Source organism: Oryzias latipes, chromosome 7 (genome assembly GCF_053564925.1).
Source record: "Oryzias latipes strain Hd-rR chromosome 7, Olatipes_Hd-rR_3.1".
Taxonomy (NCBI): domain Eukaryota; kingdom Metazoa; phylum Chordata; class Actinopteri; order Beloniformes; family Adrianichthyidae; genus Oryzias; species Oryzias latipes.
The window spans coordinates 36431617-36456586 of NC_136243.1; the positions used below are offsets into that span (position 1 = coordinate 36431617).

The following is a 24970-nucleotide window of genomic DNA, read 5'->3' on the forward strand; positions in this document are numbered from 1 at the left end:
GACCAGATTCAAGCATCGTCGTCCTGAATCATGGTCACAGGGTTTGGAGGTCCCGCCTAGCTGAGGCTTTGGTTCTGAACTCCCACCTGAAACCCTGGAGGTCAAAGGGAATACTTTGCTCTTTGTGGGGGTGTGGATGAATGTTAGCAGACCAGGAGCAGAAAACCCTCTGATACTTTACCCCAGGCGTGCTGTTGCCCCACAGCACAGTCATATTTTATGAGTCACAGCAGAACCAGACAGAACCGGACTTGTTGAGAATGTGTGGAGCAAAGCTTTCCAGATGGAGGGGAACCTGAAAGCAGTGCTGCTGCAGCTCTGAGCTTGGGTCATTGCGCCCTCTAGTGGACACAGGCATAAACAGCATAGCGGCACCTGCTGCAATAACTGTTACCAGCAGAGGTCGCCCCCTCCCCACCACAGGGACCCCCACCAAGCAGCCTGAAGCCCAAACCTGTTTCGTCTGCTTGGTTCAGTCAGACCCCAGATTCCAGCTGTGCTTCTCGGTCTCCGAGGCGTCTCATCCAGGTGACGTTCAGACCCAGACTTTCACACCTGACAGATGGATGGAGACCCCAGAGGCTGAGCATGGAGGCACCAACAGGTGGGGGTGTATCTGGGTAATAAATAATTATTTACAGATTTCATTTGAACAAACACAGTGACTGACCTGCTCAAGTTAAGGTGTGTGGCACCTGCATTTGGGTGCAGAGCAGCGGTGTGATGAATAATCGATTTATCCATGAATGGATTTATATTCCTACAGTCCAATCAGATCTTGTTACAAAATGAGATAAATCAGTCGATCTTGGAAGATCCCATTTGCCAAATACGGTATCTAAGATAAGATAAGATAAAGATACTTTATTGATCCCAGCTTGGGAAATTCAGTTGTTGCAGCGTCGGCCTTAGGCTCAAGATACAAACTTACACACAATAGATGACAGAGAACCAGAACAATCAATCGGAATCTGACAAAGTTACTACTCTGAGAGAAGGAATTTTTATTTGTGGAGGAGATTGAAACACAATTCCAGACAATTCAAAGGACTGGACAAGCCTTAAGAAGCATAAGAGCATCAAATCAAGAGATTCATTCATTCAACATCAACATTTTCATAAAACAAACCGGACTGAGTGATGTGTGGAGGGAACTACATCCATCTGAGAAAGATTACACTCACTACTCAGCAGCTCATAAAATACACTCAAGAATAGATTACTTCCTAGTGAATAACACAGACAAATACAGAGTCTTGAACTGCAATATAGGAATAGCGTATATATCAGAGCATAATTTCATACACCTGACTATACATCTGGACAACCAACCCCAGTGGCTGTTGCAGCACATCAGACAGAACACACACGTCTCTGGTTCCACTCAGGTTCATTCAACAGTTCATGGTGGATCTCCTGATGAACCTGGAGCTTGTGTCATTTCCACACACCCTTTTCTTTTCTTGTGATCCATTGAATCCTGTATCAGCCTGCCTATGTGCATGTTAACTTTAACAGGAGCAGTAGTATCGAGAACATCCTGAGAACACGTCAAACACCAACAACCTGCTAAAGCTTCCCCCTCATGGATGACTCGGGTCCACTGATGAATTCACCTGCATTCAGAAGAACCAGCCGTGTTCCTCAAACATGGATCTTCAGCCACAGTTCTGACTTCTGTCTTCCTCATGTCACTGACAGAACCTTTAGAACCCTAGAGAACCATGGGTTTTTTACACACATCCATTCAGTCTCCTTTACTGTAAAACCATCAACATCCAGAGTTTCTGGCTTGTAGCTTGGTCTATGTGGGGCCGGAAATCCTTTCAAAAGTTCCCACACTGGTGCCATACCAATTGGGCGTTTATGGGGGGGTACATTCCATAAATAACCTGCGATAGGCGAACTCCATAAAGGAGCATTCTAGATGTTTCCAGGCAGTAAAACCTCTCGCTAGTTTCTCTGATAGAGAGACGTTTTCAGACTTTTCTCAAAACTCAAACCTTCACAGAGTAAATCTGTCCAGGTTTAGAGAATGAAAACAAAGATCTGAATAGATTAAAGACTCAGCAAACTGAACGCGCCACATCTCTTTGCAAGAGGCAGATTGACAAGATCAGCAGCCAATCAGGATCCAGAATACAGTTCAGGGTTCAAAAGAAAATCTGCGAAAGGTGGACCCCAATAGAGCGAGGGACCACTGTGCCCCGAATTTGATTTTTGTTCATAACTGATTTTAAGAAATACTTTCAACAACATTCTGTACCATCTTGTCTTTGGTTGTTTCCTTTTTTTAAGTGTTTACTGTGAGTAAAAAAGGGAGAAAAGATGAGCTCAACATATGTGTGATAAAGTTTTACTAGATGTTGGATGTTTGAGGCTTCCTGCCACACCTGAGTAACCCAAATCCCTCCAGATGATTCCTTTCCAATTTGGCATCAAATGTTTAAATACTGGATAGGATGGAGTCCATTCAGTCAGAAGGATGGAACTTGATCCGTGGGCCTGTTTCTGTTTGTGTGGAACCGTCCCTTTCGTTAGCTGCATATGTGAACTGGGGATTGACGCCGTTTGAGTTCAAGTCCAGAAGTCCCAGTTTGAGACCATGTTTACAAAAACGGCTGGAAACTTGAAGAAAGCCTTTTATGGATTATGAATCTGTATGATGAGTACTCTACAGAATGAACTTTAATCATGTAGATGAGGATTATTGGGACATTTGTTTGATGGAAATGTTTGACTAAAATATGTTTAAGTTGGAGCTGCTGCCACCTCCAGCCGTTACACTAAAGGTTTTATTCACTTAAGTAGCCCCGAACCCAATTCTCTCCAGTTATGTGATTGCTTTCAGTAATCAAACCAGTAAAGTCTATGAAATGAGCATTTGGCGGATCTGGATGTAATCAGTTTAAAAAACAGATGTATTTTCAGGATGAAGAGCATGAAGACTGAAAGGCTTGAATGATAAAGAAACGGGACGTCCGATCCCTTCCAGAACTTCTGCAGCTTTCCTCAGACCTGGAAGACATCCGCAGAAGACGCCTCAGACCCAAACGCTTTCCAGATGGGTTGCTACATTCACAATCAAATGTGCTGAAATGTGTTTGGCTGTTTGAATCACCTCACCATGGGTTGCTTAACATTGAGCTGGGCCGCGGTTAGGCTCCTCCACAGATGGAGATGCGTCATGTTGAGATGGGTGTCACATGTCAGGCGCTCACGAGCGGCCATCTGTCTGCAGAAATGATACTGTGCAGACTTTTCCAGATGTACAGGAATCCACTCAAAGTGTTGTGGGGTGATGCTGAACCACTAAGCAGGTTCTTCTCACTGATCTCTTCAGACCAGCCGGGGATTTTGGGTCGTTCACACAGAGAAATGTGCCTCTTGACAATGATCAGGTGGGTGGGGGTCAGCATGGTGAAGTCACAGCAAAGAGGGTCCACCCTGGACAAACCAGCAGGTTCCTCCATCCTGCACAGGCAGGTGAAGGTCATGTCAGACCATTGAAAGAAAATCATTGAATGTTTGGAAATATTCGGACAGAAAATGGATTTCAGACGTGATTCTGGCTTTGACAGACTGGAACTAGCATGAACGCCATTATAATGGCTTGTGTTAACCGAAACATAGGGCAAACGTGGCTGCACCATATACAATGTCAGTTATTTACATGAATCAGTCCTTTTCAATAAAAAATCTAGCCACAGGGGTTGCAAGCCAGTTACTTCTGTGCCGGTCCCAAGCCCGGATAAATAGAGAGGGTTGCGTCAGGAAGGGCATCCGGCGTAAAAATTGCCAAAATAACCATGCGAATCATCCACAACACTTTAGACATACCGGATCGGTCGAGGCCCGGGTTAACAACGACCGCCACCGATGCTGTTAACCTACAGGGTGTCGGTGGAAATTTGACTACTGTTGGTCGAAGAAAGAGGGGAGGCAGAAGGGTCCGTGGCCAGAGAGAGAAGGGAAAAGGCAGGAACATAGGTTTGAGAATAGGGACTCTTAACGTTGGCACAATGACAGGGAAAGGCAGAGAGCTGGCAGACATGATGGAGAGAAGGAAGGTAGATGTACTGTGTGTGCAGGAGACAAGGTGGAAGGGCAGCAAGGCCCGTAGTATTGGAGGAGGATACAAACTGTTCTATCATGGTGTTGATAGGAAGAGAAACGGGGTAGGAGTGATTCTGAAGGGGGAGTTTGTAAACAGTGTTCTAGAGGTGAAAAGAGTCTCAGACAGGATAATGAGCCTAAAGTTAGAAATTGAAGGGGTGATGGTGAATGTAGTCAGTGGGTATGCGCCACAGGTTGGCTGTGAGTTAGAAGTGAAGGAGAGATTCTGGAGTGAGTTGGATGAGGTCATAGAGAGTTTTCCCAGAGGAGAGAGAGTTGTTATTGGAGCAGACTTTAATGGGCATGTTGGTGAGGGCAACAGAGGTGATGAGGAGGTGATGGGCAGGTTTGGTGTGAAGGAAAGGAATCTGGAGGGACAGATGGTGGTGGACTTTGCGAAGAGGATGGAAATGGCTGTAGTCAACACTTACTTCCAGAAGAGAGAGGAACATAGAGTGACATACAGAAGTGGAGGTAGGAGTACTCAGGTGGACTACATCCTATGTAGACGAGGTCATTTGAGAGAGGTTAATGACTGCAAAGTGGTGGTAGGAGAGAGTGTAGCTAGACAGCACCGCATGGTGGTGTGTAAGATGACTCTAGAGGTCAGGAAGAAGAAGAGAGGGAAAACAGAAAAGAAGACCAAGTGGTGGAAGCTACAGAATGAAGAAACTTGTGAGGAATTTAGGCAGAAGTTGAGACAGGTCCTGGGTGGTCAGGATGAGCTTCCAGATGACTGGGAAACTACAGCAGAGATTATCAGGGAAACAGGTAGGAAGGTGCTAGGTGTGTCATCTGGAAAGAGGAAAGACGGTAAAGACACTTGGTGGTGGAATGAGGAAGTACAGGAATGCGTCCAGAGGAAGAGGTTGGCTAAAAGGAAGTGGGATGTAGAAAGGACTGAGGAAGGTAGACAGGAGTACAAGGAAGCGCAGCGTAGAGTGAAGAGAGAGGTGGCAAAGGCCAAACAGAAAGCTTACGATGAGCTATATGACAGGTTAGACACAAAGGAAGGAGAGAAGGACTTGTACAGGCTAGCCAGACAGAGAGACAGAGATGGGAAGGACGTGCAACAGATAAGGGTGATTAAGGACAGAGATGGAAAGGTGCTAACAACCCAAGAGAGTGTACAGAAAAGATGGAAGGAGTATTTTGAGGAGCTGATGAACGAGGAAAATGACAGGGAAAGAAGGGAGGAAGATGTGGTTGTTGTGGAGCAGGAAGTAGCAGAGATTGGAAAGGATGAGGTTAGGAAGGCTCTGAAAAGGATGAAGAGCGGAAAGGCCGTTGGTCCTGATGACGTACCTGTGGAGGTATGGAAGTGCTTAGGAGAGACAGCAGTGGAATTTCTAACGAGGTTGTTCAATAGGATTCTAGAGAGTGAGAAGATGCCTGAGGAATGGAGGAGAAGCGTTCTGGTCCCGATCTTTAAGAACAAGGGTGACACGCAGAACTGCAGCAACTATAGAGGAATAAAGTTGATGAGCCACACAATGAAGCTGTGGGAAAGAGTAGTGGAAGCCAGGCTTAGGAAGAAGGTGGAGATTTGTGAGCAGCAGTATGGTTTCATGCCCCGTAAGAGCACCACTGATGCCATTTTTGCTTTGAGAATGTTGATGGAAAAGTACAGAGATGGTCAGAAGGAGCTGCATTGTGTGTTGGTAGATTTAGAGAAGGCGTATGACAGGGTGCCGAGGGAGGAGCTGTGGTACTGTATGAGGTCGTCTGGAGTGGCAGAGAAGTATGTCAGAGTAGTTCAGGACATGTATGAGAGAAGTATGACGGTGGTGAGATGTGCTGTAGGTCAGACAGAGGAGTTCAAGGTGGAGGTGGGACTACACCAAGGATCAGCTTTGAGTCCTTTTTTGTTTGCTATGCTGATGGACAGGCTGACAGACGAGGTAAGACAGGAATCTCCCTGGACAATGATGTTTGCGGATGACATTGTAATTTGCAGTGAGAGTAGAGAGCAGGTGGAGGAACAGCTAGAGAGGTGGAGGTTTGCTCTGGAAAGAAGAGGCATGAAGGTCAGTCGTAGTAAGACAGAATACATGTGTCTGAACGAGAGGGATCAAGGTAGAAGCGTTAGGTTACAGGGGGCTGAGGTGAAGAAGGTGCAGGGGCCTCATTTCTAAAACTTTGCGTAGGATTTGCGTCAGAAGTGGCGTACGGATGAAACATAGGACGTGCGTACGCACAGAAATATTCGGAGTTATAAAACCGTGCGCACGCACATCCTACGGATCTTTCCCTTAATAAATCACAACCAATTCTAAATGCAGCGCAGCTTTTGCGGCTTCATGACACGCCCATAGTTGCCCATAAATAGTCCGTGAAACGCCCACAAATTAATATTCATTGATTGCGAAACCATGGCAAACACCGAGAGGAAATCAAAAAAACGTAACTTCACTCAATGTGAAGTAGAAGTTATCGTTGGCGAGGTGGAAAAGAGGAGAATAATGTTGTTTGGAGGACACAGTGTGGGCATTACTAATGCCAAAAAGGCACGTGAGCGGCAAACGGTGGCAGACGCCGTTAATGCTGCAGCCTCACAACCTCGGACCGTGGCCGAAATAAAAAAGAAATGGTCGGACATCAAAGTCGAGGCAAAAAAACGTCTAGCGCTGACCCCCCCTACCCCCACCCCCACCCCCACCCCCCCACACACACACCCATGTCTGCCACGGGTGTGTGTGTGTGGGGGGGGGGGGACACCGGAGCTGACCCCTCCTGATGAGAGACTGGCGGCAATAATTGGGGAATCCCTTTTAAGTGGAGTGGTGACTGAGGCGCAGCGGGACACCGACGCGCCAGATGCACCGGGTGACACCCCCCCAAAAGCCCGCAGAGGTCCAACAGGACGGCTGGAGGAAGTCGGAACCGGCTCATAAGCCAGTCGTCCTCGTTTGCCAGCAAGTCTTCTTGCCGTTTAAAGATGCGTTCACTCCGAATTCTTCCATTTGCCACATCTTCTAAGAGCGCAAGATCAGCCATTGTGCGTCATTACGCATTGTGATGGAGCATTTTATTTCCCTCCATTTAATTACATCTGACAAGCTACAGATGTCGGTAATAATCCACGTGGAAATGGGAAATTGATCAGCGCAAATGTAATTTCTTGTTGCTTTCTGAATGGTTGAGACATACGCCATAAATTGTTTCATCAAAAATAAAACAAACTAAAGGCATATGCATGAAAACCATAATTCAGTAGCTTATGAAGAAATGTTTTACTATGAAAACAACTTTCCCTAGTGGACAATTAATGCATCTCTCTCTATCTATCCATCTGTCCACTTGTTCATTTCAATAGCAGGAGCATGTATGCAAATTTTGATAACATTAAGGAATACTTGTGCAATTTTTCACAACGCTTTAGTGTGATAGCAATCTCAGAAACGTGGTTCAATGCAGAGACGGGAGTTGAAAACTTTATTTTGGAGGGTTATGAACTCAGATACTGTAACAGACTAAACAAAGGTGGTGGAGGAGTTGCTCTATATGTGGATAAAACTCTGCATTTCAGAGTAGTGACCAGCATGACAGCTGTTGTTGACAATATGCTTGAATGTTTAACAATCGAAATCTCTCAAGAAAATCAAAAAAATATAGTTGTTAGTTGTATTTACAGAACACCTGGCTCAAATATGGATATGTTTACAGGCTGGATGGAGAAAATGTTTGTGGATAAAAATAAAGTAATTTTTGTATGTGGGGATTTTAACATTGACCTATTAAATCCTCATAAGATTAAAGCAGTTGAAGAATTTATTAACACCATGTACAGCATTTGCTTATTTCCAAGAATTACAAAACCAAGTAGGATAACTGCAAGTTGTGCAACATTAATTGATAACATATTCTCCAATGACACTGAAAATAAAACAGTTAATGGGTTGCTAGTTAATGAAATCAGTGACCATCTTCCAGTTTTCACAGTATATGACAGTAGTTATGTCAACCACAAGTTGCATTTCTCAATGGGATACAGACGAATTAAAACAGAAACCTCCATCAATGCATTTAAAACTGAGCTACTTGAGAATAATTGGGATGTGATTTATCAAAAAGAAACTGTTGATGAGGCTTATGAATATTTTTTGCGGATATTTGGTTCGATGTATGATAAACATTGTCCAGTTAAAAAGTTCAAGGAAAAAATTAAGTATTTCCATTGTCCATGGATTACAAAAGGACTGCAGAATGCATGTAAGAAAAAAAATACTCTTTACAAAAACTACTTAAAAAAGAGAACAAAAGAGGCCGAAATTAAATATAAAAAATACAAAAATAAGCTAACGCAGATCATAAGAACATGCAAGAAGGAATATTATGGAAAACTTTTAGAGGAAAACAAAAGTAATATCAAAAAAACATGGGGCATACTTAATACTATTCTAAGAAAGGGTAACAAGGAAGACTCCTATCCAAAGTATTTTATTAGTAAGAGTGAAGAAATAGATCAAAGGGAAGAGATTGCTAAAAGATTTAATGATTTCTTTGTAAACGTGGGACCTGAGTTAGAAAAGCAAATCCCAGATCCAGGAACATTTGGAAAGGATGTGCAAATGTTAATTGACAGAAATCCCAGTTCAATGGTTCTTAGCCCAGTAACTGAAAATGAAATATTAAAGACCGTGAGAGGAATGAAGGGTAAACTCTCTACTGATGTTAATGGCATTGATATGGCCTTGGTGAAAACAGTAATCAGTGGAATTCTGAAACCATTAGAATATATCTTCAATTTATCATTCCAAACAGGTTCATTTCCTAATCAAATGAAAATTGCAAAAGTTATACCATTGTACAAAACCGGGAACAAGCATCACTTCACAAACTATAGGCCAGTTTCTATGTTACCGCAGTTATCAAAGATTTTGGAAAAAATGTTCATAACCCAATTAAACTCTTTCATGGAAAAGCACAAGATACTGGACGAAGGACAGTATGGGTTCAGGTCAAATCCATCAACATCACTGGCCCTGATGAATGTAATAGAAAATATAACAAATGCTATTGATAATAAAAAACATGTAATCGGGGTATTTATTGACTTAAAAAAAGCTTTCGACACAATTAACCACTGTATATTAATTCATAAATTGGATCGGTATGGCATTAGGGGGTTAGTGCTAGACTGGATCAGAAGCTATTTGAGCAACAGAAAGCAGTTTGTAAAGGTTGAAGGTGCTTGTTCCCAATGTTTGGACATTGTTTGTGGTGTCCCTCAGGGGTCGGTTCTGGGACCAATATTGTTTATTTTATATATAATATATTTATTTCAGGTTTCTAACAAATTACGGCTAGTTCTATTTGCTGATGATACTAATGTGTTTTGTGATGGGGATGATCTGCAGCAACTCATAGAAATTGTTAAGAAGGAGATGGAAAAACTGAAGCTGTGGTTTGATGTAAATAAGCTTTCACTAAATTTAAGTAAAACAAAAATGATGTTATTTGGTCACCATAAGGGTAAAAATATTAACATTGACATGCACATAAATGGGGTGAAACTTGAAAGAATTTATGAAAATAAATTTCTTGGGGTCATAATTGATGACAAACTTACCTGGAAAGCACATATTAGCTACATACAAGCTAAACTATCCAGAAGTATTTCTGTCTTAAATAAAGCTAAACTGGTTCTGGACCACAAATCACTCCACATGTTATACTGTACATTAGTTTTACCATATTTTTCTTATTGTGTAGAGGTTTGGGGGAACAACTATAAAACAACGTTACATTCACTTTCAATACTTCAGAAGAGAGCAATACGAATCATACACAAAGTCAGTTACCTTGAACACACAAATAAATTATTCATAGAATCAAAATTACTCAAATTTTACGATCTAGTAGAGTATTGTACCGCTCAAATAATATTCAAGCCCAAAAACAATTTATTACCCACAAATATCCAAAGGTTATTTATTACAAAAGAGGAAAAATACAATTTTAGGGAAAAAGATACATTTGTCATACATAAAGCACGTACAAATAAAAAGAGATTCTGTGTTTCAATTTGTGGAGTGAAGTTGTGGAACAGAACCAGTAAATGCTTGAAACAATGTCCAAACATAAAATAATTTAAATATAGATACAGGAAGATGATCATGGATAAATATGTGCAAATACAAAAAAATACAGAATGTCAGCATTTATAAATCTGCATACTTTGACAATACGTTTTGTTATTCATTTGTATGTTGTTTGGAAATGAAAATTACATGTATATATGTACATATACACTTGGGTAGGGCCCTGGACTCTAATGGTGGGAAAGTAAGGGCTTAGGGTAAAGGGGGGTGAGAGTTTATAAGATTTTTCTTCTTCTCACTCCCTTTTGGACTGGTGTTTATATCATTTTGTTTTGTTTTGTTTTGTATAATTTACTTGTCTTTTTCTTGTTTTTGTAAGTTTTGTCTCGTTCTTGTCTTATTCTGTTATTTTACATTTGTTTCACTAGTCCAAAATAAAAAAAGACTACTACTACTACTATCTGTCTGTCTGATTGCACCTCTATCTGCTCCGCCAGACGGACACACTGACGGGAATATCAGTTTTGTACATTATTTCGTTCTGTTAAATATATTATTTATGAGGATGAATTGCACAACATGCCAATATTGCAGAACATATTTCACTTTTCTTTTTGCAAATAAATGTTCATTTGAATTTCTGTGGTAATTTTGTTTGCTTCACTGCTGATCGATCAAACGGGTGTTTGTGTAGGCTGTTAATTGTAAGACTTGCTTTGTGAAGTCTTCATGTTATTTCTGAGAGGCAGTATTGTCATTTTCACTTTCACGTGTTTCTTCCATCTGCCGACGGTGTCGCCGTTTCTCATTTCACCCGTTTTTGTGCGTACGCCTGGGTCAGAGCTTGCGTGGAGGACCGCACATTTTCCCGTCAAGTTTGCTTTTTATAAATCTCAACTATTGCGTAGAGAGTGGCGTACGCCTTCTTTTGTGCGTACGCAACCTTTAGAAATGAGGCCCCAGGAGTTTAAGTACTTGGGGTCAACAGTTCAGTGTGATGGGGAGTGTGGAAAAGAGGTGAAGAGGCGAGTGCAGGCAGGTTGGAGCGGTTGGAGGAAAGTGTCAGGAGTGTTGTGTGACAGAAGAGTGTCAGCAAGACTCAAAGGAAAGGTGTACAAGACAGTGGTGAGACCAGCTCTGCTCTATGGGTTAGAGACGGTAGCAGTGAGACAGAGACAAGAGGCTGAGATGGAGGTAGCGGAGATGAAGATGTTGAGGTTCTCCTTAGGAGTGACCAGGTTAGACAGGATAAGGAACGAGTACATCAGAGGGACGGCTCATGTTGCCTGTGTTGGCGACAAAGTCAGAGAAGCCAGACTGAGATGGTTTGGACATGTTCAGAGGAGGGATAGTGGATATATTGGTAGAAGGATGTTGGAGATGGAGCTGCCTGGCAGGAGGGCAAGAGGACGGCCAAAGAGGAGATATATGGATGTCTTAACAGAGGACATGAAGTTGGCTAATGTTAGGGTAGAAGATGTCCATGATAGAGTGAGGTGGAAAACGATGATTCGCTGTGGCGACCCCTGATGGGAAAAGCCGAAAGAGAAAGAAGAGTCCTTTTCAATGAATGGGTCCATTTCAGAATTTTCCTTTATTTATATTGGACCACAAGACGGTCAAATCCAGCACAGGTCCACTTGAATGAGCGGCAAAATGTTCCAAGGAAGAAGATTTTCAGTCCAGTTGAAATGAATCAACTAGAAGACATGGTAGTTTGATAATTGCAGAACTGACCTCCACCACCAGGGGGCGTCTGCTGTGACTAGTACTTGTTTGACCTACTCGAAGACCTGTCACTTGTTCACCTGTTGGCACATCCCTTCAGCGGCCGCCACAGTGAATCGGCTTCCACTGATCCGCACAGGTGGTTTAGCTGAGATTTTCAGGCTTTTCCTGACACAACCCTGTATTTTTGGGCTGGGGACCGGCCGTCACGGGGGGGGGTCCAGACTTGGCCCCCCTCACTGCTTCATAGTTAGGCAGCTGAGAGAGGCCTGTCATCAGATACCAAAACTGCTAAATAGCATAGAACAGAGCTCTGTGTGCATTTCAGCCTTCCATGAATCAAATTCATTCAGGTCTTCTCTGAGTCTTCAGAGGGTTCGGGTCAGTCCTGACCCACCTTGAATCAAACAAGAGCAGAAGATTGGTTCTCTGTTAAGGATAAAGGTGGAAAGATTTCATGTAATCCATGGACACCAGTGAAGATCACGAATCATTGAAGAAAAAAGGTTCAGAGCACTGTCTAGTGGGTCTAGATGACCCAACTCCCAATGTTAAAGTGCCTAGGATAGAACAAGGGTTACTGCAGGGACTCGCACTGACAGTGTAGACTCGATGAACCTCTGAGGCCTGTTTAGGGACTGTGGGAGGAACTGGAGAAGACCCAAATGCCACACAGATAGAGCCCAGCTGGGATCGGAACCGTGACGTTTTCGTAGAATCCATTCTTGTTTCAAATTCCAAATGAAGGACTGGCATCTTTTGTTTCATATGTCCTCCTTCAAACCATGGTCTTTGTTCAACATTCATATCAAACATTTAAGCGAAACTTCTGATGTTTCATCACAGAAAAGGGGGAAAACATCCGTGAACACATGTGAACAGCACATGTGAACAGCACATGAAAACAGCACATGTGAACAGCACATGAAAACAGCACATGAGAACAGCACATGAAAACAGCACATGAGAACAGCACATGTGAACAGCACATGTGAACAGCACATGAGAACAGCCCATGTGAACAGCACATGAGAACAGCACATGTGAACAGCACATGTGAACAGCACATGAAAACAGCACATGTGAACAGGACATGTGAACAGCAAATGTGAACAGCAGATGGCAGTGATGCCCTGCAGCGCTGCAAACGCTCTGACCTCTCTGAGAGATACATGCAGTAAGCAGTTATCAGAGATTGGAGGAGATTATACTAAATCAGATTACTGTACACCAACCTGCCTATAAAAAGCATGTCATTAAGAGCTTAGCCTCATGTAATGTCACTTGTTTTATAAAATCATGTTTTGCTGGTTTTAATCTGGTTTCTCCTCTGATCTTTCACTAATGCTGTCCGATAGAGCTACTTACTGTCCGTGTTGAAGCGGCCGTGGAGTTCACGTGTTCACATCACATCCAGACACAAAGAGACCTCATTTTTCTTTGGGGTGACTCGTTTACATGACAAAACCAGACATGAGCGCCCGTGCTGCAGGGGTAGGCGGTCAACCCCTGATGGGAATACCGTAGGTTCAATGGCTGCCCATACGTCGAGGTGTCCTTGGGAAAGACACTGAAGCCTGCCTTGTCTCTGATGGAAGGGGGGGTTCAGTGACTCGTCCAGGGACATGCTGCCTCACACACTTCAGTGTGCGAGTGGAACTGTGACTGTAAAGCTCTCGGTTCCCTGGTGAAGGTAGAAAAGCTCTGTGCAAGTCTACACACCATCATCTCTGCAGCAGTAAACACAACATTAGGATGAAATGAAGAACCATCTCCAAACCACTGTTTAATAAGAAGAGCACAGTAACAGCACAGACGACCAAAGAATGTGTTGGACTAGGACTGGTTTCTGTCCACTTCAGGAGCGGTTGTTTTGCTCATCACTGGTCCTTCAGGACCTTCACGTGTGAAGGAAGAGGTGTCTCCAGGAGCAACTGCATCCCTGAGGCCTTCACCTGGGAATGGATGAACGGCTGAAAAGATGGATGTTTCTGAAAATAAAATGAAGACTTCCAACAAAGCTGCCATAAGGAGGTCTTCCAGTGGAAAGTCTGAAAACACAAATCCAGCAGAGACCCAGCAGCTGCTCTCCAGACAGAACAGCAGCTCCTTGGTTTCCAAGCAGGCTGCGCCGTCTCAGAGGACGCCACTGTTCCACTCCTCCAGGTAACGCCGTGACCCACTGAGCATCACCCCCTCCCTGTGGGGGTTCAATGCTCTGTCCTCCTGCTGCCGGTAACCATCAGGTCTGCAGTGAAGTCCACCCACTCTGCAGGAACAAATCCCTGCTGACGTCTTCCTTCATCCACCAGAGGAAAGATGCAGCAAAGTCAACAGATCAGCAACTCACCTCTAGCTTATGTTACAGACACCATCCGGGTGTCAGAACTCAATCAGAGGAAAACACCACTATTCTCTTCAAACTACACATTTCAAAGAAATGATGGAACCCTGTAATGGCTGTGCCACAGTGGACAGGCGGGTCGTCTGTCCAACTCTGCAGGCAGGGTGCATTTGTATTGCAAATGTGTGCATTTTGTAGTTTCACAGTTACAAACCGAGGAGACTCGTTTGAATAGAATTTTTCATTTAATAAATAACATTAAAATAAAGGGGATCTAACATTTATTTCATTTCATTGAAAATTGTCTTTGGAGGTAAACTGAATAAATGTGCTGCGTTTTTAATGTTCCAGGACTCTATATTTCTGTTTGTGGCTGTACTCTTAGAGCTGATTGTGTATCAAAATAAATGTTTAATTTTGTTACATGTTGGAACGAAGTTACTCCTGTTTAGAAAAGTCTTATTAGTATTAGAATAAGTCCATTGGCGCGTGTGTTTGCAGCACATCATCCCTTCCTTACAACCGCACAGAGACTGGATTCTTTTCTGCTCTGATGCCACTTCAGGGTCGAAACATTTTCCCGGAAACAGAAGCATCGAGCTTTTCTCCGATATTTGTGTTTACCTTTGCGTCTTTTCTGACATGTATTACCTTTAATTAAATGTTTAGTGTTATATCAATCCCATCGTTAGTTTGTTGTTGTTGTGTTGTTGTTGCTTTACATCACATTGATCAACTGAGAAAATAAACACGTAAGGCCTGCTGCACTAACGTGACTACGGAACGAGGACTCGTTTCCTAAATATTGGCCGTGGCCCGTCACTTCAAAAACAATCGTTCCATAAGCGTTCGGCGGGGGTCTTGGGCAGATTGGGGGGTCATTTTCGGCGGGATGCCGCCGTTCTGCCAAAGATGGCAGCATTTCCGGATCCCCTGAAGTGGTCGCCGACCCTTCGCCTTGCGTTGTGACGCTTTCGTAACGTGGGGTTTCCCGGAGCAGAATGCAGGGTTACCGCGCCCATCTGTGCTGTTTGATGGCCCGAGGAAGAAGCGACTGAGATCCAGGCGTGAAGGCACAAACCGGGCCGTCATCGGTTGGAAAGACGACAACGGGTACTTGCTGGAAGCTGGAATTCGCGCGGAGAACCGGGGAAGCTTCGTCGGGACTCTCGATCCGTCTGCCTGGCTGAACACCGCCGGTCTGTGCGCCCGTGTGCCCCCCCCCCCCCCCCCTCGGCGGCTCTGACTGGGTTCGGGGAGTGCCGCTCCTCGGTGATTAAACTCCATCGTTACGAGCGACCGGGTTGCTGGTTGAACGACCACGTCCGTTGTTTCCGGTCAATGTGATTCAAACACCGACAGGCTTCGTCTGAAAGGTGAGTCCGCGCTCCGCCGAGCTCCAGGAAATGCTTTGTACCTGCAGCTGTTAGCCCGCCGAGCCGGAACCCGAAGGGTTAAGCGGACCGGAGGCTCAGCTAGCCTCGCTAGCTCCTTCGGTTTGGGTGGGTGTCAGGGCTCTAGAACCGACCCCCCCCCCCCCCCCCCCGTATTATCACGGGTGTCGGTCCAGATGAGTGGCGTTTAGTCGGTTCTCTGCGGGATAATGTGCGGTCTCAGTGGCTGGGCTAACGGTAATTAGCGGGTTAGTTTGGGACTGCTCGCTGGTTAGCTAGCGCCCCTCCGATGTCCGGGCACCCCTCCACCCCCACGGTTATCGGATCCAGCGGAACCGAACCCGTTCCGATTAGTTAGCCCGTTTGGTTAGGATCTTTGGCCCGGTGGAAGGGGACGGGCTCAGATGCGGTGCGCCGCGTCGGCCTCCGTTCAGTCGGCGGCATAGATTTCCTGGTGGGCTGATTAGCTTCATTTATGAGACTGAAGTTACCGCCGCGTTACTCGAGTACTTCTACAAACACGAGTATTTTCACGAGTCTAACTCTCGGGTCCTCCCTGAACCGTAGCATCACGAATTAACGACGGGGGTCTAAAAATGGCTACTCGTCCTCCACCCCCACTATCCGTAGTCCTCCGCGTTACCGTCCGCGGTACCGTCCACTTCTGCGGCCTCGGCGATCTCCGGTGTTCAGACTGCGACAAACGCGTTTCTTTCTGACCGTGAAGGCGGACGGCCGCGTGGTCATTTACCCAAAGACCACCGGGAAACCGAAAATCCCGTCCGTGGCCGTTTGTTCTCCGGGACCCGCAGCGAAGCAACGCCTCTGGTTTCCACCCGTGGTTGACATTCCTGCGCGAAAATGCAGACTGAGCCGGTCCGGTTGTTCTCCGTTATGTTGCGCAGTGCGCTCAAAGCTGCACCGGGAACACCGGGAGCGCATTTTGTCCGTGTTTGCACACACACCGGCCGGCCTGGACGGTAACGTCTCCTTTTAACAAAGCGGGCGAGAGGATCTAATTGGATTTTCGTAACCTGTTTATCTCGATCACGGGGCCGTTTGCGTTCACAGTTGCGGCCCGCGCGGCTCCACACTTGTTTTAAGAAGGCGGGCACGCGCAAGCCACGATAGAGCACGAGGCCGGCGCGAGCTCATCCTCACAGGCTGTAGCAGCTACTTGGAGGGTTTTCATGGAGGATCGGAGGCCTGCGCCGCCGCCAGTCGTCCCTTCGCCCAGAAACGAGCGGCTCTTCTGGAAACATTAGTTCCTTAAAGAAACACATTTGTTGGAATTCATGTCTGCCCCCTCCCTCCCTCCGTCCCTCTATCTGCCGCCTCCAATGAAGGAGTTCCTGTATTCGGGCCAGTGCAGCTGCAATGAACAAGATGGCGTTCAGAGGCCTGTTCATCAGCAGCTGCTGAGCAGCAGAGCCGGGACGCCAGCTAACCTGGATGCTGCTCGATGCCGTTTGACTTCATAGCTCATGTTTTTGGCTGCTGCGGTTGCTTGTCAGGGTTATAAAGTATGCACCCCCCTAGAACCAGAACAGCAGATGCTGCTGATGTTGAAGCACTAATCAAATCTTAAAATCCATCCTCTGTTCAGCTGGAAAATATATTTTTTTTATCCAAAATCACCTGATAGTTGAACTTTGTAGTAAACATTGTACTACATTGTACTGTAGCGATTCATTTTAACGATTCCATTCAAATCATAACTTGTGGTTGCTGATCCGATTAGGTTTGAACGGTCCGATCCTCTGTCCTAAATGGATCCAGATCCTCTGTCCTAGAGTGGATCCAGATCCTCTGACCTAAATGGATCCAGATCCTCTGTCCTAAAGTGGATCCAGATCCTCTGACCTAAATGGATCCAGATCCTCTGTCCTAAAGTGGATCCAGATCCTCTGTCCTAAAGTGGATCCAGATCCTCTGTCCTAAATGGATCCAGATCCTCTGTCCTAAAGTGGATCCAGATCCTCTGACCTTAATGGATCCAGATCCTCTGTCCTAAAGTGGATCCAGATCCTCTGTCCTAAAGTGGATCCAGATCCTCTGTCCTAAAGTGGATCCAGATCCTCTGTCCTAAATGGATCCAGATCCTCTGTCCTAAAGTGGATCCAGATCCTCTGACCTAAAGTGGACCCAGATCCTCTGTCCTAAAGTGGATCCAGATCCTCTGTCCTAAAGTGGATCCAGATCCTCTGACCTAAAGTGGACCCAGATCCTCTGTCCTAAAGTGGACACTGGATGGTCACATGACTTTATTCAAAGTCTGTCCACACATTGGACTGGAATGATGGACTGATCCGTGTTGATGACATCACACGTGTGTTGTTGCTGTGACGTGTGTCGGTTTTACCTTGAAGTCAAATAAACCTGCTGTACCTCAATCCAGATGGTATTTTCCAATATCAATTATAATCGATTGGTTTCATTGTGACACGATTTTATGAGATCAGATTCTATTCAGCCTCAGACAGATCGATCTGGTTGGAATAATTAAACTGTTATAGCCCTAAAATAGACCATTATTTTTGATGCAAGGAATCACCCCCCCCCCCCCCCCCAAATTTACCATTAACTGTGTTCATTAAAATATATTTCTTTTTTAGTCAGTATCTGTAAAAATATGTGATGAATTTAGACTACTGGGAATTGCCCAGGTGGCAGCAAAGTTGATCCAGTTTTTCTTCCTTTCTCTTTCATAACTGACTGAAACCATGAAGTACCAAATGTTGTAATTCGTTGTAATTTTGTCAATTTCCATGCGGGAACCTCCCAAATGGATAAATAAAGTTGTCTATCTATCTATCTAATTCCTCAGGATACCACTCCACGGGTGTTAGGAGAAACCTTTCATCCACTCCCATGTTATTTTTCCATCCGAAACAGACGTTTGTACAACCCATGGTCAAAACTCATTTTAAGAAACTGCTTTAGATTTTATTCATGGCTGTCTGTTTTGATCGCAATAGCACTCAAATGTACATAGTTTCTTGATTGGCAGGTGGGTGGACCGGTACAGCTTCATGCTTTGAATTGTTTTGGCCAATTACCAGTTTCCTTTGTTGAAGTGGGGGGTGTAAACTCTGGCCCATCCCACCTTAGACTACATTTTTGCTGTGCATATTTTAACGTTATGCCTGAGATTCTGTCCAGTCTATTTGTCTGATAGTTTCAGTTCGATTCTCCTCCCAGTTTGGCCGTTTGAACACTTCAAACATACACTGTGTGTGTTTGTCAATCTCCTATTCTTTTTGGACAGTATACAAAAATGCAATTATTTTTCAAATGGAAAAAAAAGATTATACATGTTGTGTGAAAGTATTTTTTAATCTGTGTATAAAATATATTTTTGGGAGATATATTTATCTTACAGTTAATGTTGAATGATTATTGTAAATCTGCTTTGGTGGAAAGTCCAACTGTTCTAGAGGGTTCCTAGACTTGAACATGACAAAAATAATTCTGAATTTGGGTCAGGATCTGTGTGAGAATGCATCTGTAGTCTTGACGTACTCAGCAAAGCAGAGGAACTGGCGTATAGGCCGAGGTTTTAGACCATCTAACCTAAGCATTCTACAGGGGTAAAAAAAGACTCATCAATAATGTGTGGATGACATGAAGCACGACCATGTTAATATCTGTTTACAGTATACAAGCCACCACTGCTATTTAGTGTATGGTGGTGTTTCATACTCATGCTAATAGCAAACCAAAGTATAAACGGAGCAAAGACTCCTCTTTTGGGGTCCATGTTGACATACCGGTAATCAATACTATAAATCAGTCTCCAACCTTTCTATGCCACAAACTGAATTTAATTTATGATAAATTCACTGACAGCCTCTACAAAACTGACATTGGCATTGTCTTCTTTTTTTTTTCTTAAAGCTTCTAAGTTCCCTTAAATTTTAAGGGAACATTTAAAGGAATTTCAGTTTTTCACATCAAAATAGTCTTAAACTAAATCTAGTGTAAAAGACTGTAAAAAAATATCTGTAGATATTGTAAAAGGAAACAAAGTGGCAATCTGTGTCACATGGATGAAGTTTGGATATAAGGAGACAGACAGTCGTTTGTAAATTATGCTTCCTACTAGTGTGCAAAAAAAATCCTTTATGACCTGAAGATTTTGCACATCTTTACTGTCAATGAGATATTGCCAGAAGTCTGAAATCCTAACATTTTTGTTAGGCTGGTTTAGGGCTGGACGATAGAACGATAATTGAATAACTGCGATACAACTTTTTCTGGATAGAAGAATGAGTCTGTCTTTTATTTTGGAGGATCCAAAACTAATTATTGCCAGTTGTGAGCATTTTCTCCTCTTTGGCGAGGGAAAGGGTTAAAGGGTTATTTGCCACATGGAGAGTAAAACGTGAGACGCTAATGCTTTGATGATATGCTAACAAGCTGTTCCGTGTGCCGCCTATGTGTAAACATGGACCGGCCTAAAGACGGACAGTATTTTTATGGACCTGCCTTTAAGACGGGGCGGATAAATAAAACAAGATTTATTCATGGGACATAAATACAAACAGTATTTCATAAATATAACAACAGAATTGAATCCACAGTTTTAGCAGTGTCTTTGTAGCATCACAGAGCCGGTGTTGCACCAAAATCTGTCAGATGTACTGAATCCTCCCGCCTCCTTCCTCATGAGACCTGCTGATTTAATGTCAATGTATAATAGCAATTACCATCAACATTCAACTGTTTTCAGGCTGTTTTTGTTATGATTTAATATAAAATGGAAGCAGAAATAAATCTCGTTTTCTCAGAATGTTTGAAATTGACTTTACAGTTAGATAACAATAAAGACGTGTTCAAACCATTTAATAATTGCTTTTTATACAGTTACGTTTTCTTTAACAAATTCAGAAGGTAAAATGTATTTCTGTATAAAATTGTGCTATAATTTGGCCGGTAGAAATGACGTTTGTCTGTCAACTTGGCCGGTGACTCAGAAATTAAGTTTGGGCCCCTGTGTGGAGGTTTAGTTATTTAAAATCCAACAAAAAAACAGTAACCTGCAAATTATGCAGAAGACATGTTCCTTCTAAAACTAGAAATGCCACCAACCTTTTTATCAGAGCCACCAAGCATGTTCAACCTCAGACTGAAAGAAACGAGGATTGTCCTGCAAAAAAAGGTCCGACCTGCACAGCCGCCTGAACTACCGCTAGAAAGCTTTTGCTTTTATCGTGTTCCCTCAATGCATCTGTTATGTTTGAAGTACAATAGGAAATAAATATTGAAATCTGAACAACCTGCTGATTAGGCCTGCGCAATAAATCGCAAATTTATCTCATTGCAATATTAAGCTGTGCAATGTGCAGATGGCGAAAATCGCAATAAATGGTTACTTTAAATGTGCTAAAACAATCTCACGGCAGCTTGAAGTATTTAACAAATCAAAAAATCCATTTATGCATTTGACCAACCGGATGGATCCCTTTGATGCTAGATGTTCGGCTCCTATGTAGACGAGGGTCATTTGTGTTATGATTAAGTTATGTTGACTCTTATTAAAGAAGAATGTTGCAGTGAAATGGAAAAGATGTTTTTGGTTGTTTTGCAATGTCACAACATTTATCAGTAGTTCTGATCTGAGTCTCAAATTTCCAAACAAAAACTAGCGTAAGGCTATATCAGGATATTGTTTTTCATATTGGGCGATAATGATATATGTCACAATTTAATCCAAATAACTATATCTGGCAAATTTGATCGCTTTAAGGCTCACAATAGAAATGTGTCATCATCAGCAGTAGGGCAGAATGATGTGAGGAAAACTTGCGATTTCCAATATTAGTGATCAATGCTGCGATGATGACATAACTTGCGATAAAAGAACAAATAGGAAAACGACCAAAAACATAATTTCCATTTCACTGCAGTTTAAATTAAACAAGAGTCAATATAACTTAAATCATACTCCAAATGAAACTAGTCTACATGGGAGGCGACCATCTAACAAAGGACTCCATCCAATTGGTCAAGTGCATACAGGGATTCATTTGATTCGCTTCAAGCTGCCATAAGATTGTCTTTGCACATTTAAAGTAACCATTTATTTCAATTTTCAGAAACTTTTGCGATGTGCACATTACACATGATAACGATAAATTTATGATTTATTGTGCAGGTCTACTTGTGAGCATTAATTTCTGACCCTGTACATAGCAGACCCACTAGGGCCATCGGGATGGACGATGATTTCGTGGGGGGGAGTATTTTTAAATGTTCGTTAATATATAATTATTATTCGTTATTTTACTTTATTACTTTAATTTTATTTCCCAACTAATGACTCATCCTCGATGATCCAGTATAAGCTCAGAGAAGTGACTTTAACAAAAAATAACAAAATAGAAAAGAAGTAGTCGGTCCTGCACCTGATTACTCAAGTGGACCGGTTGAGCGCGGACTTACAGCTTTGTGTTTGAGGGGAAGGGAGGATGCTTCGTTACGTGTGCCCTATGTGTGGGAGATTTAGGACTGCCATCCGTCCTGCAGCTGTAGGGGAACGAGCTACCGGACTCAGGAGAACCGGGTCTCCCGGTAAAAGTGTGTGTCCGGGCAGAGCTCGGACCGTCAGCTCACACAGCGGCTTTGGGGCGGTGTGTGAGCTGTTCAAAGCAGAAATGTGGCTCAGTTTTTAGAAACTGTTCAAACAATCACGTGGATTTGCGTTTCCAGTCGTGTCCCGACAAAATAAAGGCTGATGTTATTCCACATATTTATGTGCAGCCAAGATGCAGATTGCCGCATTTCTGCATGGATTTATGTCCATCAAAGGCTAAATGTTGTTAGCCCGTGTTAGCCTCTCCTAGCCCTGCCTTCTTCCAGCTCCGTTCTTCCACAGAAAAAGCACGGATTAAAATGAAAATGATGAGCGAACAGGCGCTTCATAATAACATTAATAAAAGCACGTTTAGAAGATCATCTCGTTTATTACGGAGCTGCCAGATATCTATGTATGTAGCCTCTCAGTGGAACTCGTTTCCTCTTCCAGTATTTCCAACACTACTGTGCATGTGTGAATGATTTATTCTGACCTAAAGTGGGACCATGTGCACGTTTGTTATAATCGGTAAAAGTTTTTCTGGGCCCATGAACACGGTTGGATTCTAATCCGACCATTGATCCCATCAAGATATTTTGCACATGTAACCACGGCTTATGGCAGGGGTCGGGAACCTATGGCTCGCGAGCCATATATGGCTCTTTTGATGGTCACATGTGGCTCGCAGACAAATCCTTAATTATACTTTTTTTTTTTCATTAGACCAGTCCTTCTCGGGCGCGATGCAATGCCAAAGGCGCGCAGTAGTAGCGGTGCTTGGAGAAAAAACTATCAGTTTACTGTTATCTATTATTTCACAGAGTTTGTACCACCCGGAAACCTTTGAATTGCCTCCCTGAGGAAGAGCGCGCAGTTTTGGGGACGGGATGTGTGAGGAAGAAAGCAGAGGGGGTGGGGGGGGACCGGCAGCAGGTGAATCGCGCAGAGATGGTAAAAACGTAAACCTGCTGCCCGTCACTCCTGCAGCGTGGGTGTGTGTGTTTGGTTCCATGTCTGTCTCACATCTAAAGAACATTCAGACCTACGATCACGTTTAAAGTCTCAACGCCTGCATGAAGCAGAAACTCACCACGGATCAACCAGACTAGACCATCAGCAGAACAACTACCATGAGAAATACTCATCATTTATTAGCAACAGTATAACAATGTTATTAAAAAGAATCCACAGACTTATTGGACTTTAAAAATGTTGAAATTACATCAAATGCACACATTCATTTGTATATTTAGTTTTAAACATATTGTCGCGGACTGAGTTTAACTTGGCTGTTGGGCCGCTTTAAAAGTTCTGGAGTTCATGGAACGCATCGTTCAAGCAGTGATCTGATTGGCCCTCAGTTCTGTCACTCAGCCTGTTGTTAGGGAGTTTGGACCAATGGGGTTCAGCTATGGGCCGAATAAGGAAATGGGAGGGCTGGAGCAGGACGGGGGAATATAAAGTTGGGAGAAGCGCTCTCGTCTCGGCGGGAGAGATTCAGGAGTTGCTGAATTGATTGTACGGCGTTTGTTGTGGTCTGCAGTAACCAGAATAAAGAACCCTAAAAGAGGTTAAGTCTCCGTGCCTTAGTGTGGGAAAGGGACACTACATTATTGTATGGCTCTTTCGAAATTACATTTAAAAATATGTGGCGTTTATGGCTCTCCTGGCCAAAAAGGTTCCCGACCCCTGGCTTATGGTGTCGACTCTCAGCGTGGTGGGGGCGTGGCTTCACCATGGTGTCGTCCATCGTGAGGCCAGTCAGCCATCACATCGTCCATCGGCACAACCCTAATACCCACTTAGTCGTATTTCTGCCTTGTTAATTTTTTTCATCTGCGTTTCCTCCATATACCCCTCTGCTGTGTTGATTGCAATAAATGTATCTAAGAAGCATTTAAATCTCTCTGGATACTTCCAGACTATTAACTGTATGACATTGCCACTGTCTGAAGTAGCACCACAGAAGTACTCTGGTATACCTGCAATACTGGCATCAGACATTTAATGTTTTGGATTTTTGGCTCTGTCTCTTACTGACGGGGACAGAAAAGTGAATTCAAAAAACTTTTTAGTATTTATTTTGAATGGAATATTTAGTTCAATTTGAAGGATTTAACATGTGAGGAAAGTAGTAGATTTGAAGTGATTTAGAAAACAACGTTAGGTTGACAAACCTCTGATATGATTGCATGCTCACTCTTCAGTTGATTACTTCTTGCTGTTTCTGGCCAACAGTTCCCTTTTGTAGGCATTTGTATAATTTACTGGCCGTGCGTTTCTTTTCTTTGCTTTTTCCTCTCGGGTTTGCTGATTCATAATAAAAAATTCTTTCAATTTTGACAGGAGTGTTCCATTAAATGATCCATTTTCAGTCTTGTACAGTGTTGGGGGTAATGAATTACTGTAATTTAATTACTTTTGTCAGTAAGAGAGTAACGTAACAAATTACAGTTAAATTTTGGTAAATAAATTGCACATACTAGATGACCGAAACCCTCAATACTCTGTTACTCATAATTTGGGGCAGTGAAACCATCAGCGATTAATAAAACAAATTCATTTGTGTAAACAGTTGTCTCTGACATTTTCTCTTGGGGGGAAAAAAACAATAAAAAACAAACAGTTATGATGCATGCATACACGCATTTACGCTAATGCAGAGTTGGAGATTTGTCACCGTGAGATGAGATCGGTAATATGGTCATGGAGGAATTCATAAAGGCATTCAGCAACTGGAGATATTCAAATGATTTCCTATTAGTTG

General features: G+C 43.3%; 1 protein-coding gene and 1 long non-coding RNA gene across 2 annotated transcripts in view; one reads left to right on the plus strand and one right to left on the minus strand.

Moving 5' to 3' along the window:
- Positions 1–984: 984 nt before the first annotated feature.
- Positions 985–22441, minus strand: LOC144993859 (uncharacterized). The gene is made up of 3 exons (XR_013657142.1): positions 16378–22441; positions 3127–3474; positions 985–3018 (listed from the first exon to the last, which is right to left on the minus strand). It is a non-coding gene; the product is annotated as an uncharacterized LOC144993859 (long non-coding RNA).
- ol-gb1 (guanine nucleotide-binding protein beta subunit) overlaps positions 15054–24970 on the plus strand; it is a 33910-nt gene continuing 23993 nt past the window's right edge. Inside the window, exon 1 of the mRNA XM_023956220.2 lies at positions 15054–15608. The gene's annotated coding sequence lies outside the window, so the exon portion shown is untranslated. The remainder of the gene's footprint in view (positions 15609–24970) is intronic.